This window comes from Triticum aestivum, chromosome 4D (assembly GCF_018294505.1).
Source record: "Triticum aestivum cultivar Chinese Spring chromosome 4D, IWGSC CS RefSeq v2.1, whole genome shotgun sequence".
Lineage (NCBI taxonomy): Eukaryota > Viridiplantae > Streptophyta > Magnoliopsida > Poales > Poaceae > Triticum > Triticum aestivum.
In genome coordinates this window covers 30,969,096-30,981,135 of record NC_057805.1, presented here as the reverse complement: position 1 = coordinate 30,981,135, position 12,040 = coordinate 30,969,096, and the positions used below count along the sequence as shown (strand labels likewise).

The window sequence follows — 12,040 nt, the reverse complement described above, 5'->3', positions numbered from 1 at the left end:
CTGCGGCGACGTCCTGTCGCGCGCGTGGGTTGGCAGGCTTTTTTCAGCCGGAGGATGCCACGTGGTTCGCGGGCGGCGAGCGGCCGGCCCGCAGCCCGGCGCACGCGCCAACAGACTCCCGCCTTCCGACTTTAGAAATTTCGCCAAGACGGCGCGCCCAACCGAAGCCGGCTCCCAGCTGCTGGCTCGTCAAGATAAGAAGCTGACCGAGCTTCTCGACCTCCTCTCAGCCTCGAAGCCCAACCAGCTTCGGGGACTACTGTCGGAGTAAATGGCCACGGGTAGCCTAACCGACTCCCCCTGGCTCTTCGAAAAATTATCAGGCCATTCGAGCCTTCAAGCATCCAGAGCATGGGGCCGCCTTCCTCCGGCCGGCTATCCCCAGGGCCGACTACCAGAAGGCGACCCGGCCTCAAAAACCTTCCCGAAGAAAGCTACGAGATGGCCGACTCCAGGAAGCCGGCCCCAAGAGGACCGACTCCCAGAAGCCGGCCATGAAGAAAGCCGACTCCCAGAAGCCGGCCAAGACTGCACCCACCAAGACTGCATCCACATAACGGTGATAAGACGGGGCGTGGCCGCAGTACAGCCCACTACCCCCGAATCCCGGAACAGGCATGGCCACAGGGCGCCGTACGGGTCAGCCATCTCCCGTCCGGCGCGGCACTGTAGCCATGTTGACCTCGATGTCACCCACGACAGGCGCCAGTACGGCCCGCGGGCGGCGGGCCCCTTTAGCCAGAGAGACGCTCGAAGGCGGCCCGGCCTCCCCTAGTCGGCCAGGGGCGTAGCCGGCTCCCAATAGCCGGCTACCTCCCTCCCTCGAAACATGTGCCTCATTAAGGAGACAAGACGAGGTGAGGCTACAGTGAGAGCCCGCAAGGCGACGGCACTGTAGCCACGCTTACCTCGACAAAGCCCTCGTCATCAGGGGCGAGGCAACAGTAACCAGCCGCCGACAAGTCCCCCAGGCGGTGGGGCCGGCCTGTCGGCCAAGAGGCCGGCAGCCGGCGGGACCCACCAGTCGGCGGGCCCCAATGGCCGGCGGAGAAGCCGGCGAGCACAGACACTGACGGCTGGGACCCGCGCCCAGCCGGATTACCATTGTATCCCTGGGGGTAGGCCTATATAAATCCCCCGGGAGACCCATGCAAAGGGTTGATCTCATAGAGTTTCACACACCACATAGAGAGAAAAAGGAGAGCTAGCCTTGCCCTTCTTCTTCCCCTAGCCAAACAGCTCAAGGAGCACTTGTAGCTACTTGTGTTGATATAGTGATCATGCGGAGACCCCGCAGAGCAGGACTAGGGGTGTTATCTCCATGGAGAGCCCCGAACCTGGGTAAGATTCTCCGGCGTGCATGTCTTCGCCTTATCCCGTTTCCAGGCACCGGCAATGTCTTACTGGCTCCCACAATGATAAGCCACCCATTGGCATATGTCGCACCTACCACCCGACAATGTGGGCGCAGCCAGGGCATAAACCATCAACAACCATATTCCTTGTGCTGAAAACATAGTCATGTACCCTTGTAAATACAATCATAATAAACCTGCTCTAATGTCGGTCACTACCCGTCTCAATTCCCCTAACTCGAGGTTGCAACTTGCAACTTCAAGAATCATTCTAATAAAATCATACCGCGAGTGTTTTGCCATCAGGGGTGATGTCCCTCTAATGGAAGCACCACCTGTCAACTCCAAGCTTCTTCATGAACTCGAATTGAGATATCACCGAAACAAAAATCGAAGCATAAGTTGTTGATTCCAGCCATGGACCTAAGACACAAGATCAGGTAATTCCCATACTTCTTCTCTTAGCCATGGCCAGGGAATTTGTGCCATCCTCCCAAGGCCAGTTCTTTGTAGGTGCACCAAAAGGATCTCCTCCAGTACCCCGAAACATATTCCAGAATGCCACACTGAACCGCAACCTAACCTGCAGCACAAAACAAATATATAATCCTAGTGCAGCACATAATGTACAAGTAAATTAAAAGGATATATACCAAAAAGGCATAGTTATGCAAATCATACTTACATTTTCTTTACAAGAATCACTTCCTCCACGTTATACCACTTGTAAGAAAGCATCCTCTTCCTAGTTGGACCATGTAGTACATTTTTTGAAGGACAAATGTTAAACTGGAAGGAACCTTTTAACAACAATTAATCTGTTAGTTCAAGTTCAATGGCCTCACCCCATAGTTGATCTTGGTAAAGCCCAGGAAGAACTCGCCCTCCCAATCATATGAAGAGGCATTGCCACACTTGGCGTCGATGTCGGCTCAGCAGGTTACCTGTGCGGCAATCTGCAAGGAGCAACCAAATCAGAACCATGATCGTGTTAAGTTCATAGATCAAATCATGGGCATCATTCAGAGCAGAAAAATACCACAAAGTTAGCAATCCCCCGCTCACTGCAGCAGACAGACCACAAAGAAGGAAAATAATAAGTTGGGCCAGAACACCTGCATCACGACATCGGTCACCAAGAACAGCACACACTGCTCACTGGATCGATGGGCTCCGGGTGTTGTCTCTCCTCTACCTGGTCTCCCGTCGTCCTCTAGATTCTGCTCCACCATCTCGATCGTCTCCCTGGGCACCGAATTCTACACACCTCCCATCCTTCTCCTCCTCCCATGTGCTCCAGAGTACCCAATCTGCATGTGATTTAGACAGACTAAAAATTAGGTTCACGTTCTTGCGACAAACTAAAAATTACAGTACATAGTTCATCATCCAGATGGTTCAGAGACATAGTAAAAATAAAAATACAACAATGAATACTTGTGTTGAATCTGCAGGTTGAGAGAGGGGGTGGAGGAAGGAGCCGGATCTGGGGGTTGAGAGAGGGGCTGGCCATGAGTCACCTGCACAAACGGAGGCAGCCATGAGTCATCCCCAATGCTGCATCGTTCGTCCACGCGCTGAACATAGGGAGCAGCGTCTCCATGGCCTTCCTTGTTGTGCACAAGCAGAGATGACTCGGGCCTGCACACAACAGCACGCACGCACGCATCAAATCGAGAAGAAGAAGAAGAAGAAGAAGAAGAAGAAGAGAAGGGGATGCACTCACGCATCAAATGCTGTTCTTGGAGGGGATCCTGCTGGCTTGACCTGCCGTTGGAAGGAGGGGCTAGGGTTTCGGGCGGCGGTTGAGGTCGGACGCGGCGGCTAGGTCCTCTGCTGCTCGCTGCAGGCCAACCATGGTGGCGGCGCGAAACGGGCCTCCTCTGTAGCGACCGGAGATGAGACGAGATGGGGGAGGAAGAACGCGGGCGTGGGCTATGGAGTGAGCGAGAAGGTGGGGGCGAGGTCGGCACCAGGAGTGAGGGAGGAGATGGGGGCGGGCGGCGCCGGGATCGGGGAGGAGATGGGGGCGGGCGGCGCCGGGAGCCAGGGAGGAGGTTGGGGGTTGGAGGCATCGATCGTAGGGTTTTTTGGCACGGTTTTTTTTTCGCGGGTGGGTTGCGAGTTAACGGAGGTGGGAGGATGACAAAAAACCGGAGGTGGGAGGATGACGAAAAAACCAGCGAAAATAAACCGCGCAAACTATTCACCAACTGCTCCATTAGGAGTAGAGATTTATAAAATAGACCATTAAAAAATAGGGAAACGTTTCACGACGGGGCACCGGCCGAAGCTTCGGCCGGTCGCGTCCACGCGCGAACGTACCGAGCGACTCACCTAGCGACACGTAGGATGGGGGGGCCACCCACGTGCGTCTTCTCCCTCCTGTTTCTCTTCTTCCCGTCGTTCGTCTCTCTCTCCCCCCGCTGCCATGGTCAACCTTCGCCGGCCGGAGGCCTCCCAGGGCGCCGCCGCCATGGGAATCAGCCGATCCGGCTGCCCTCGGCCAGATCTGCTCGGATCCGCGCCATCGGAGCTTTGCCTGCCCTCGTCGAACCGGACCACGTCTGAGCTGCAACCCACCACGCGCGGAGCTGCAGCCGTTGAACCTTTTTCCTCCCGGAATGGCACAGCGGTGACGATGGCCATGGGCAGGCGTGGGAGCTCGGCGGAGCAGCAGCAAGTAGCTGTGAAAATGGTTGTAACAAATTCCAACGCCGTTTGTTGCAAAACCAACTATGGTTGCAGCAAAACGACGTCATCGTCATCGCGGGATTCACAGCTAAGATAATTAGTTTGAAGCTTTTTTCAATGCCGGTTGTAGCTTTTGTAACCACCGGTTGTAGCTTTTCGTTTGTCGTCCATGGCTTACTGCTCCACGGTTGAAGCTTTTTTCATCGTCGGATGAAGCTTTTCTCATCGCCGGTTTGTAGCTTTTCTTTGGTCATTCATAGTTTTCCGTCATACGAGTTGAAACTTTTTTCATAGCCGGTTGAAGCTTTTTTCATCGTCGGTTGTAGCTTTTCTTTGGTCGTTCATAGTTTTCCGTCGTACGAGTTGAACTTTTTTCATAGCCGGTTGAAGCTTTTTTCATCGCCGGTTGTAGCTTTTCTTTGGTCGTTCATAGTTTTTCGTCGTACGAGTTGAAACTTTTTTCATAGCCGGTTGAAGCTTTTTTCATCGTCGGATGAAGCTTTTTTATCGCCGGTTGTAGCTTTTCTTTGGTCGTTCATATTTTTCCGTCGTACGAGTTGAAACTTTTTTCATAGCCGGTTGAAGCTTTTTTCGTCAGTGATTGTAGCTTTTTCCATCGTCGGTTGCAGCACCGGGCATCTCCCCTGGCGCTTGATTTTTTTGTTGCAAGCTGGATATGAGCGCGCGGCGAGCACACCGGATGAGCACGCCGGTGAGCTCCGGTCATCGCCACCGGAGGTGAACTGTGGCCATGGAAGCTACAACCACAGGGGTGGGCTGTTGCATGGGGCGAAGCCGGTGACGAGGACGGCCGCCGAGGACGGCCGCCGAGGACTGGGACCGGCGACCAGGGCGGGCGGGAAAGACGGCCGGCGAGGACGGAGACAAGGGACGAGGAGGGCATGCAAGGGAGGGGCGGCGACGAGGGGGAACACATGCGGCCGGCGAGACGGGGTTCGCGAGAGGAAGGCGACGCTCATTACGCGCTCGCGAGAGGAAGACGATGACCTGGTTGGATAAAGATCCAACGGCTCGGGACGGGCCGATCTGACGGCTAGGGTGCGACAGGCCGAAACGTTCGGCCGGCGCACCGGCGCCTAGCATCGCCCTAAAAAATACTCCCTGTATTTCGCAAAAAAAAATCCCTATGTAAAGTAATATAAGACGTTTTAGACACTTGTGTCTTCAACTTTTTTTACGAGAAAACTTCCGATCTATTCATTTTCAATCATGGCAGTACAACGAACAGCAAAAATAATTAAAATTACATCCAGATCCTAGACCACCTAACGATGACTACAAGCACTGAAGCGACCTGAAGGCGCGCCGCCGTCATTGTCTCTCCCGCGCCGAAGCCGGGCAAAACTTGTTGTAGTAGACAGTCGGGAAGTCGTCGTGTTAAGGCCCCATAGAACCAGCGCAACAGAATAACAATCATCGCCAATGATGAGTAGCGTAGATCAGAAGGATCCAACCTGAAAACACATGAACGTAGACGAGCTATGACCGGATCCAAGAAAATCCACCAAGGACATATCTGCTGGAGACACATCTCCACACGCCCATCGATGATGGTACACACCATCGGGACGGGGGCTAGGCAGGGAGAACCTTATACTTTCTTCAGGGAGCCGCAGTCTCGCCTTTCTAAGCAGGATATAAACCCTAACAAAAAGCAAAAGAACAAGCGAAAACACAGCCCTCCCACCAGCAAGGGCTGAGATCCCCCGCGCCGCCATGGCCCTAAGGCCACCGAGACGAGGCGGCGCCGGCAGGAAGCAGATGAACCCTAGACTTTTCTTGGGGAGGAGGCATCCCACTTGTCCTTTTCTTACTTGTGTCTTATATTAGTACTATAACTCATATCAACAAAGATTTAATAGCAATTTTTATACATGGCTCGTGCGTTGCAATGGGGTATAATTAAAGATGTATGTTTTAAAAGTACAAAATGCTTTTGAAATATAACCATTAAGTTTTTCTTCTCCCTAAGAAAGGCGACTCCCAGGCGATAAGGACTTTCTGCTTCTTGTCGGCGTCACCGTCGATCTGCCTCATCTCTTGTGGTATTATGTGAAGGAAATATGCCCTAGAGGCAATAATAAAGTTATTGTTTATTTCCTTATTTCATGATAAATGTTTATTATTCATGCTAGAATTGTATTAACCGAAAACTTAGTACATGTGTGAATACATAGACAAAACATAAGTGTCCCTAGTATGCCTCTACTTGACTAGCCCATTTATCAAAGATGATTATGTTTCCTAACCATAGACATTTGTTGTCATTTGATGAACGATATCACATCATTAGGAGAATGATGTGATGGACAAGACCCATTCGTTAGCTTAGCATATGATCGTTACAGTTTCATTGCGACTGCTTTCTTCATGACTTATACATGTTCCTCAGACTATGAGATTATGCAACTCCCGAATACCGGAGGAACACTTTGTGTGCTATCAAACTTCACAACGTAAATGGGTGATCATAAAGATGCTCTACAGGTGTCTCCGAAGGTATTTGTTGGGTTGGCATAGATCGAGATTAGGATTTGTCACTCCGTGTTTCGGAGAGGTATCTTTGGGCCCTCTCGGTAATGCTCATCACTATAAGCCTTGCAAGCAATGTGACCAATAAGTTATTTACGGGATGAAGTATTACGGAACAAGTAAAGAGACTTGTCGGTAACGAGATTGAACTAGGTATGATGATACCGACGATCGAATATCGGGCAAGTAACATACCGATGACAAAGGGAACAACGTATGTTGTTATGCGGTTTAACCGATAAAGATCTTCATAGAATATGTAGGAGCCAATATGAGCATCCAGGTTCCGCTATTGGTTATTGACCGAAGATGTGCCTCGGTCATGTCTACATAGTTCTCAAACCCGTAGGGTCCGCACGCTTAACGTTCGATGACGATTTGTATTATGAGTTATGTGTTTTGATGACCGAAGTTTGCTCGGAGTCCCGGATGAGATCAGGACATGATGAGGAGTCTCGAAATGGTCGAGACATAAAGATTGATATATTGGACCATGTTATTCGGACACCGGAAGTGTTCCGGATAGTTTCGGGTAAAAACGGAGTGTCGGAAGGGTTACCGGAACCCCCCGGGAAGCAATGGGCCATCATGGGCCATAGGGGAGAGAAAGGACAGCCCACATAGAGGAGGCGCCCCCCCCATGGGTAGTCCGAATAGGACTACGGGAGGGGGCGCGGCCCCCCTTTCCCTCTCCCTTCCTTCCCCCTTCCACCAAGTGGAATCCTACTAGGACTTGGAGTCCTAGTAGGACTCCCCTCTCCTTGGGCGCGCCCCTAGGGCCAGCCGGCCTCCCCCTCCCTCATTTATATACGGGGGCAGGGGGCACCCTAGAACACACAAGTTGATCTTTTAGCCGTGTGCGGTGCCCCCCTCCACAGTTACACACCTCGATCATATCGCCGTAGTGCTTAGGCGAAGCCCTGCGCCGGTAACATCATCATCACCGTTGCCACACCGTCGTGCTGACGGAACTCTCCCTCGGCCTCAACTAGATCAAGAGTACAAGGGACGTCATCGAGCTGAACGTGTGTTGAACGCAGAGGTGCCGTACGTTCGGTGCTTGGATCGGTTGGATCGCGAAGACGTTCGACTACATCAACCACGTTACTAAATGCTTCCGCTTTCGGTCTACGAGGGTACGTGGACACACTCTCCCCCTCGTTGCTATGCATCTTCTAGATAGATCTTGAGTGATCGTAGGATTTTTTTGAAATTACTGCGTTCCCCAACATTATGGTCATGGAGGCACGGTGGATCATAACCTTGTCGGTGTCCTACTTAGGAAGGAGAGGAGGCGACAGCTCCCTGAAGATGGATTCTCCCCCACCAAGCCCTCATACCTTGGGCATATTTCGTATCATTTTTATTGGTCTAACTAATTAATTAAGTGCTTAGTTCTAGTTTTTTGGTGTTTCTGAATTTCATGGAAAACATGTATTTTAACCTCCGAAAAATATATAATAGGATCGTTTTTCCACCAAGAGACATCCAGTGTACCTAGGCTTGGGCCAGGACGACCCCAGGGTGCCTAGGTGCCCTGTATAGGTGCTCACAACCCAGGGGCGCCTAAGCACTAGGGAAACCTTTTGGAGACCTCCTTTGGCCGCAAACTTGCCCCTGAAGTTTTTCCACCATCATATTTTGTAAATCTTTTAGGGTTACGGATCTCCGAGAAAAGATAAAACGGTGATAGGAGGTAGATTGTAGTAACCAAAAACAGACTCCCCCCTTGGGAGTGAGATCCTATCTCGGAGAGGCTCTCGGCCTTCACAGCCATGGCCAAAAAAAATAAGAGCCTAAACCCTTCCTCCACCTAGGGGGTGGCCAAAGAAGAAGGAGAAGGGGGCTCTCTGCCTCTCTCCATAGTGTAAGGATAGTCGCGTAAGTGACATACACACTTGAGAGAGTAGAAAACCTACCTTTAGTTCCCGCGGAGTATCGACGCTCCTATACTTGCACTTCCATTTTGAAAAATGCTACAACTATTACCTGCAGCACTGGTTATCAAGCGTTTTTGCTGAGGCCGTTGTCGGGGAGCATAGCGCTAGGTTGAATATTCTCATTTGCCCTTTCTTGTTTTGTCCTCTGAATAAGACTTAAGAAGTAGGAAAGAATATGACCGGAGAAGACAATGGCTGCAACTGATAACTAAAATTAAAAGAAGTGGATAAAATTGAAAATTAAAATAATAAGGACCTAATATGCCAACAACCTAATAGGCAAAAAAACTAAGAAGAGTACTGAGAGGGTCAATAAATATGACTAACTAGATTTCACTAAATAAAAAATAGGAAGACTAAGGTTACCAGAGAATAATAACTGGAAGGTATTCATCCTTAGGGGTACTAAAAACAACGAACTGATGCCTCAGAATAAGAACTAAAAAAACTAGTGAACAAGCAACTAACTGACATAAATTAGGAAAATGACACCGAACTCTGAAATTATTGACAACCATACATTAAAAATTCCTTGATTCAGGTTTAGGGGTGAAAAGTCGCAAAGACACGATTCTAATGGTTCTAACCTATTGAACTAGCGTCCAAGGAGGGCACCCACATCCCCCCGCCTGTGATTTAAGAAGTCCAATTTCCACCAAACCTGGCAACAACCTACTAATGAGGTGGTTAGCACAATTTCAACATGATTTCACACAAAGTTTTAGCACGATTGAACGAGGTTTCTAGCATAATTTTGATTTGGAAAATGATGTACATCACCATGGTGGATGGCCTCCGAGCAACTAAGGACAACTGGAGTGGAAACAATGAAGCAAGGTAGAGCGATGCAAAACCCAAGGGAGTGGTGGGTAAAGGGGGGATGGGGAAAAGCTCAGTATACCTTCCACCCGTTTGGCGAAGACGGCTGCTTCAGGCCTGCCCTGCGAGTGCTTCCCGGCAACGAGCCCGACGGGGCGCCTCTGCTGACCTCCACTCTGTACCGCCCTCTCTCCTTGCTCCCACTGCTCCCCGGCAGCCAGCCTTCCTCTTCTCAGAGCTGCTCGCGGGCAGCTGGCCATGCTCCATGACCTCTTGCTAGCCCTCGCCGACAAGAGCACCTTCCTCCATCGCATCCGCCTCCCTCCCCTCCATTCCTCTGCTACGCAACGACATGGACCACCAACCACCCCGAAAACAATCACGTGGTGGAACGGGTTGGCATACAGATCAAGTAGGCAACCCAACCGACCCAATCAGCAACCGACACGCACGCAAGTAAGAAAGTGGAATGAGGACGCAAACGATGCTAAGATTCGTGCACGATCGGCCGGCTCAAAAAACACCCTGAAGGCCGAAGCCAAATGAAAAACAGAAAGTGTTCCGCCATACGCCTCCTCTGTGGAAGATTTTTTTTAGAGAAAAGGCATACGCCCGACTTTATAAATAAAGCCATAAGGCAGGAAGGTAGCAACACCACCATAGAAAAGTGTCAAACACACCCAAGCCCCAACGACGGGCGAGACGACAGGGGAGAAAGTCAAGTACATGGCACCCTCGCCAGTACACGGCACGCAGGCCAGAAGAGAAAGGTCCAGCTAAAACTAAAGCATCCGGCCCAAAAGAAGTAATTAAGCATCCTGCTCTTGTCTGCATAACTGAGACGCCGTCGCCCGGATTTTGTAGCTCAGCATCGAGAGAGCCTCTTGGTCGTTGACCTTAGTCAATGATTTCCACTGCTGCAGAAAAGCACACGATTTAAATAAGCAGTCGGACGCTTTAGCCGGAAACACGTGCTCGATAGTAAATTTGTTCCTAGTCGTCCACAGGGACCAGCATAAAGCTCCCAAGCCGACCCAAAAGATGCGCCTGGAGACGCCGGAAAGGTTGGATGCCAAGTTGCGCAACTCGGCAAAGGAGGCAGGGGCCCAAGAAACACGTAGCCAGTCCCGCACGCAACTCCAAATGAGCTTAGCCAGGTGACAATGGAAAAAATATGTTCCGTGTCTTCCACATCACCGCAAAGGGCACAGAACTGGGAGCCCGGGCCATTTCTCTTACGAATTTGATCAGCCGAGGGCAACCGGCCTTGGAAAGCTTGCCACAAGAAGATTTTAATCTTAGGGGGAATACGAGCCTTCCAAATCTGGGAGAAACGATTAGTAGGCGTGCCACCAACAAGGTTAGAGTAAAGTGATTTAACAGAAAAGCGTCCAGAGGTAGACAGCGGCCAAAGCACCGAATCCCCAACCGTCGAGAGCGTAGGGAAGAGGGCAGTAAGACGTTGCCAAAAACTCTACAGGCGACAGGGAGCGGCGGAAGGCCAGGTTCCACCCCTGGGAAGCTAACTTCGCAATAGAAATATTTGGATCCGAGCAATAAGAGAAAAGGGTAGGGAAGGTCACGGAGAGAGGTGAGTCTCCACACCACCAATCTAGCCAAAACCTAATCAAGGATCCGTCCCCAACAACAAACTTAACGAAAGATTGAAAAACAGGTCTAACTTTGATCAAAGACTTCCAAAACTGAGAACCACCACGCGGCAGAGCAAACATCGGGCTAGAGGACGGAAAATATTTAGCCTTAAGGATCGATAGCCAAAGGGGCTGATCCTCAGCACTCATAATCTTCCACCACCATTTAATCATCAGGCATTGGTTCATGATGGAAGTATTAAGAATCCCTAACCCCCAAGGTTTTTGGGCCTACACATCAATTTCCATTTAACAAAGCGATATTTGCGGCGATTGTCCGCCGCATTCCAGTAAAACGCCCCACGATGTTTATCAAAACCAGCATGAATCCCAGCCGACAAGAGATAGAAGCCCATCAGGAACATGGGGAGGGAGGAAAGACAAGCATTAATTAGAGCCACTTTACCCGCATTCGTATTATATCTACCCCGCCAGGGAAGGACCCTGTTGCCCACCTTTGTGACCACCGGGGCAAAATCTTTGGCATGAAGCACGTCCGGGGAAATTGGCAGGCCCAAGTATTTGAACGGAAAGGAGCCCAGCTTACAGTTGAGAAGGTGTGCCACTCGCACTGCTTCCAACTCGTCCACACCAGTAACCACCACTTCGTTTTTGGCGAAGTTAATCTTAAGCCCCGACATCGCCTCGAAGCATAATAAAATAAACTTGAGTGAGCAAGGCAGGCCTCATTCAGCTCAACCATAATAATAGTGTCGTCCGCGTATTGGAGGTGGGTCAGACCATGGGGAATAAGATTAGAACTAACCGGAGTAATGTGCCCGCAAGTAGCTGCCCTGGAGAGCAAGCAAGATAATGCATCCGCAACGAAGTTGAATAGAATGGGCGAGGCAGGGTCGCCTTGCCGCATGCCCCTACCATTGGCAAAGAACTTGCTAACCTGACCATTAACATTGATGGCAGTGTGGACTCCCGAGACCAACTGCATAATTCTATGGACAATGGGCCCCTCAAACCCCTTGGCCAATGAAACTCTACGTAAAAAAGGCCAACTCACCGAATCATAGGA

At 50.7% G+C, this 12,040-nt stretch overlaps 1 long non-coding RNA gene across 1 annotated transcript; it reads right to left on the bottom strand.

Annotated features, from left to right (window-relative positions):
* Positions 1–1,492: 1,492 nt before the first annotated feature.
* Positions 1,493–9,717, bottom strand: LOC123099507 (uncharacterized). Its single transcript, XR_006448171.1, has 7 exons — positions 9,444–9,717; positions 3,082–5,524; positions 2,876–2,996; positions 2,395–2,665; positions 2,201–2,311; positions 2,041–2,100; positions 1,493–1,938 (listed from the first exon to the last, which is right to left on the bottom strand). It is a non-coding gene; the product is annotated as an uncharacterized lncRNA (long non-coding RNA).
* Positions 9,718–12,040: the final 2,323 nt, after the last annotated feature.